This window comes from Budorcas taxicolor, chromosome 8, assembly GCF_023091745.1.
Source record: "Budorcas taxicolor isolate Tak-1 chromosome 8, Takin1.1, whole genome shotgun sequence".
Lineage (NCBI taxonomy): Eukaryota > Metazoa > Chordata > Mammalia > Artiodactyla > Bovidae > Budorcas > Budorcas taxicolor.
Window position 1 is genome coordinate 89,756,826 of NC_068917.1, and position 6,153 is coordinate 89,762,978.

The following is a 6,153-nucleotide window of genomic DNA, read 5'->3' on the forward strand; positions in this document are numbered from 1 at the left end:
ACAGACTCCAGACACAGTTACTTTTTAAAAATCTCCTGTTCCTATATATATATATATAGTTTTGCTGCATACATTGTCTGAGTGTTACAGTGCCTGGCTTTTTTAGTTGTACTTCGTTACACTGGACTGTGAGCCACTCCTTGTCCTTGAAAAGTTATTTATGGAAATTAGTTGAGGCCCAAGGTGAAAGTATGTTTGTTTGTTTTTCTGCTTTTGATTTCAGAGAGAATTTGCCTTTGCTTCTGTCAGCAGTCTGGAGTGCAACTAGTGTGCCAACAATTTAAGGTAAATTCTCAGTTTATGTCTTTAGGGACCAACTAGGGGACAAGAATCTGGACTGGAGATTTGGGCACTGTTATGGTCAACTTGGGCTTCCCTGGTGGCTCAGAGGTTAAAGCGTCTGCCTCCAATGCAGGAGACCCAGGTTTGATCCCTGGGTCGGGAAGATCCCCTGGAGAAGGAAATGGCAATCCACTCCAGTATTCTTGCCTGGAGAATCCCATGGACGGAGAAGCCCTAGAAGGTTACAGTCCACGGGGTCACAAAGAGTCGGACACGACTGAATGACTTCAGCTTATGGTCAACTTGGAATTCCCTGATGGCTCAGATGGTAAATCATCTGGCTACAATGAGGGAGACCTGGGCTCGATCCCTGGGTTGGGAAGATCCTCTGCAGAAGGAAAAGGCAACCCACTCAAGTACTCTTGCCTGGAAAATCCCATGGACAGAGGCGCCTGGTAGCTTACAGTCCATGGGATTGCAAAGAGTCGGACATGACTGAGCGACTTCACTTTCTTTCTTTCTATGGTCAACTTGTGGCTGCAGTTTCTTAAGGATTCATTTGCTCTGATTCTGCTTTGTGCTTCTTTTCACATTTCTTCTGTCTTTGAGTCCATATTGTTTGTATTCCATGTTTTTTTTCTCCCTTAGTTCACTTGATCATTTTGGTGAAACACAATCTTCTACATAGATATTTATTTTAAAAAAGAAACATAATAACAAGAAGATACAGCACAATTCATCTTCAAGAACGATGCATGTCTCTAAAATACTTTAGGCAGTCATACAGCTCTATATTTAATGTCTCTTTTGGTGAGTATCAATACCTGTGGTGGGTATCTTAGCACTGATAAGATAAGCCATGTAGTGGTGGCCTCCAAAGTGGTTAGAACTGTAGCTGACCGCCAACGAGGATGTGAATCCCAGATAAGGAAGTGGAAATAGGTATTTTAAAGACCTTCCACATCCAAAATGCTTTGACTGTCAAATTTGATTGATGGTTTAGATTGTATAGAAAATAGTAGTTCAAATAGTAGTTCAAAAATGACTTCTCTTCACATTTTAAAGTCATTATTCTATTGCGTTCTTGCTTCTAGTGTTGCTGTTGAGAATTCCAAACCATTCTGATTCTTCATCTTGCATCTTTCAACTTTAATTCTGATTCTTTATCTTCTTGGCATTGTTACTAGTTCACTGTTTTGCCCATGCTGGCAACCCTTCATTTTGTTCTGCTTCTTTGTGCCAGGCTGGCTTCCCAGGTGACGCTAGTGGTAAAGAACAAGTCTGCCAATGCAGGAGACATAAGAGACCTGAGTTCAGTCCCTGGGTAGGGAAGATCTCATGGAGGAGTACATGGCAACCCACTGCTGTATTCTTGCATGGAGAATTCCATGGACAGAGGAGCCTGGAGGGCTACAGTCCATGGGGTTGCAGAGTCAGACCTGACTGAAGTGACTTAGCACACTCGTGAGAGATAGCTCCTTGAATCTTGTATCAGAATCTTTTTCTTTCCTCTGTCTGGGTAATATTGATAGTTTGCTTAATAATAAAATACTATTATTGATATGAATAGTAAATATTAATATTTATTCCCTTAATGCCTGTTTTACTATAGGCTTTGCACAGGGAAGGTGGGGGTGTTTAGCTGGAGTCGTGTTGTGCTAACTGGGCTCCTCTCTCCCGCATCCCACGTAATAAATATATGAGGGTTCACTCCTCCTTGGGACTTCCTAGGTGGCACTAGTGGTAAAGAATCTACCTGCCAATGCAGGAGACAAGGGAAGATCCCCTGGAGGAGGCAACCCACTCCAGTATTATAAATTGCCTAGAGAATGCCACGGACAGATGATCCTGGCGCGCTACAGTCCTTGGGGTCACGAAGAGTCAGACATGACTGAGTGAGTGTGTGCAATCCTCCTTGGCAGAGGAAGAAGGGAGAGTTAACTATTTGGGGAGCACTTTTGGGCATTCGCTCAGTTCCCCCGCTCTTCACAAGCATGACAGAGTCATGCCAGATTGCTGATATTTTTCTTTTTACCCTCATCTCCACAGCAACGATTTTCACTACTTCTTGGTCAAAATTGGGAAAAGCTAAGAACAAACAGTCCTTTTTACTTCTCTCAAGATTTCAGTGAGAACTGGCAAGATTTTGTAGACTCACAAGATGTAGTTTCTGGGAGGTGGGGACATGGCCTCATCGTGACACTCTCAAAGTTCTGTTTTGTGGATGAGCCAGCGCTTTTCTAAGTTCATGCCATTAAGGGCTTCTCCTTTTCTCATTTGGTTACTGTTGGTAACTTTTACATTTTTATTTCTCCCCCTTCCTTTTTTTATTGGTAGAAGAGAGATAGGGGTGAAAGTGGAGGAAGGGTTCTTTATCTTTTTTCTAGATGGTAGAAACTTGATACTCCCTGAATATCTCACCACTTTTATCCAAAATTTAATGCCACACATTTCTTTTTTCTTATAGAGTATAGATCATATATTTTAAAATTTAGAATGCAAGGTCCTCATTTTTCTTCTCTTTCAGATAAAAAATACACAGTTACACATGACACTTTAGGTTGCAAATAAAATAATATTTAACTACAACTGCTGAAACAGTAAAATTGATTCATCTGCTGTTGGACATTTTGATTGCTTCCATGTCTTGGCTATTGTAAATAGTGCTGCTATGAACATTGGAGTGCATGTACAGATTGGAGTTCTAGTTTTTTTTCAGATATATGCTCAGGAATGGGATTCCTGAATTATATGTTAGCTCAATTTTTAGTTTTTTAAGGAATCTCCATATTGTTCTCCATAGTGGCTATACCAATTTATTAATACATTCTAACAGTGATATTAGATTAATACATACTAACAGAGTAGGAGGGTTCCTTTTTCTCTACACCCTGAATGGATAAAGATGTGGTATACATATACAATGGAGTATTTCTCAGCCATAGAAAAGAAGAAAATTTACCATTTGCAGCAACATAGATGAACCTAGAGATTATCATGCTAACTGAAATAAGCCAGCCAGAGAAATACAAATATCATATGACATCACTTATATGTGAGATCAAAAAAATGATACAAATGAACTTATTTACAAAGCAGAAATAGACTCATAGATATAAGAAACAAACTTATACTTACCAAAAGAGAAGGATAAATTAGGAGTATGGGATTAACATATACATACTAACTATATATAAAATAGATAGCCAACAAGGACCTACTATACAGCACAGGGAACTATTCTTAATATCTTGTAATAACCTATAAGGCAAAATAATCTGAAAAAGAACATATATATAAACTGAATCACATTGCTATATACCTGAAACTAGCACATTGTAGATCAACTGTAATTGAATCTATGGGGGTCCAGTGACTGAGACTCTGAGGTCCCAATGCAAGGGGCCCAGTTTCAATCCCTAGTCAGGGAACTAGATCCCACATGCCTCAATTAAAGATCCCACGCATGACAGCAAAGACCAGAGATCCCATGTGCCACAGCTAAGACCCAGCACAGCCAAATAAATAAATACTTAAAAGTGAAATAAGAAGATTGAATAGTAAAATTTTGCTGACATATAAAGGAGAAAAATCCCAGAATTAGGACAGTATCAGGCGTACTTTTATACAAATTATTTTAAGTTGAGATAAGTCACGTGACACAAAATCTACCATTTTAATCATTTTAAAATGTAGGCGAAACTTTTAAAAATGTTATGGCTCAGCCCTTTCTTATCTTATGAAGACAAGTTACTTTTGATTAATTAGCCAGAATCACTGGCAGAATAATGAGATGAATTCCTTTATCTCAGTGATTTCCCCAACCTGGCCACATCCATCTCTCTTCTAAAATGCCACTGAACATGGCAGGAAGGAGAGCCTCTTTCTGCTGCTGGGATCCCCTGCCAATTCAACCATGATCTCAATGTGACTTTTCACCTACAAATTACAGACTTCCTTCTTTTTTTATAGTTAGTGAGGTTTTGAACAGACAGAGAAAGAGAAAAATTACTTAAGAACCAAGTAAAGCATTGGAACTTGGATGCCAACATCTAAGCTAGTGATAAGAGCACCCAGTGGAGGCTGCTAAGCCTGGACTGTCACCCCAGTGCTCCCCCTTTCTTGTGGCTCTGAGCAAATCAAGTCTTTTGTGGGAATTTCTGGTTTCTTGTTTTCCATGAAGTCAGCAAGCAAGTATTGTGTGTCATTTATTGTCAGAAATAATCCTAAGCACTGGAGATTTAAAAGGATGGGAAAATTTATGCTAAAAAATAAGTCCTCTCTTCACAAGTCTGAACAGGTAAGCATGCATTTGCCTCTTAAAAAATATAATTACTAAGCAAAAATAAACAAATGGGACCTAATTAAACTTAAAAGCTTTTGCACAGCGAAGGAAACTATAAGCAAAATGAAAAAACAACCTTCAGAATGGAAGAAAATAACAGCAAATGAAGCAACTGACAAAGAATTAATCTCAAAAATATATAAGCTGCTCATGCAGCTCAATACCAGAAAAATAAACAACCCAATCAAAAAATGGGCCAAAGAACTAAATAGACATTTCTCCAAAGAAGACATACAGATGGCTAACAAACACATGAAAAGATGCTCAACATCACTCATTGTCAGAGAAATGCAAATCAAAACCATAATGAGATACCATCTCACGCCGGTTAGAATGGCTGTTATCAAAAAGTCTACAAACAATAAATGCTAGAGAGGGTGCGGAGAAAAAGGAACCCTCTCACACTGTTGGTGGGAATGCAAACTAGTATGGCGACTATGGAGAATAGTGTGGAGATTCCTTAAAAAACTGGAAATAGAATTTCCAATATGACGCAGCAATCCCACTGCTGGGCATACACACTGAGGTAACCAGAACTGAGAGAGACACATGTACCCCAATGCTAATCACAGCACTGTTTACAATAGCTAGGACATGGAAGCAACCTAGATTTCCATCGGCAGATGAATGGATAAGAAAGCTATGGTATATATACACAATGGAATATTATTCAGCTAGTAAAAAAAATGCATTTGAACCAGTTCTAATGAGGAGGATGAAACTGGAGCCTATTATACAGAGTGAAGTAAGTCATAAAGAAAAACACCAATACAGTGTATTAACGCATATATATGGAATTTAAAAAGATGATAACAAAAACCCTATATGCGAGACAGCAAAAGAGACACAGATGTAAAGAACAGACTTTTGGACTCTGTGGGAGAAGGCAAGATGGGATGATTTGAGAGAATAGCATTGAAACATGTATATTACTATATGTGAAATAGATCACCAGTCCAAGTTCGATGCATGAAACAGGGCACTCAAAGCTGGTGCACTGGGGCAACCTGAAGGATGGGATGGGGAGAAAGATGGGAAAGGGGTTCAGGATGGGGGACACATGTACAGCCATGGCTGATTCATATCAATGTGTGGCAAAACCCACTACAATATTGTAAAGTAATTAGCCTCCAATTAAAATAAATAAATTAATTAAAAAATATAATTACTTAATTGAAAGGAAGTGCAAGCGGTTATTTTTGATTTAATCAAAATCACTTCAGTCAAATGGATTTTCTCATAGGAAGATCTTTCAATTTTTATTTTATAAAAATGCAATTCAGTTTTAAGCTTATTTTTTATATAATTGACATTTACACAGTTTAACAAATTAAAATGTATAATTCAGTTATTTTAAGTATATTCACAAAGTTGTGTAACCATCACCTAATTCAATATTAGGACTTTTTTTTTTTTAACCACGAAAAGAAATGCTGTACCCATCAGTAGTCACTCTCCATTTTCCCCACCTCAGACATTCCACCCCTTCACATATACCCTAGGAAAGCACCAATCTTTATTTCTGT

General features: G+C 38.3%; 1 non-coding gene across 1 annotated transcript; it reads left to right on the top strand.

The window, feature by feature from the left end:
• The first annotated feature begins 373 nt into the window (after positions 1-373).
• Positions 374-445, top strand: TRNAW-CCA (transfer RNA tryptophan (anticodon CCA)). Its single transcript has one exon. It is a non-coding gene; the product is annotated as a tRNA-Trp (tRNA).
• Positions 446-6,153: the final 5,708 nt, after the last annotated feature.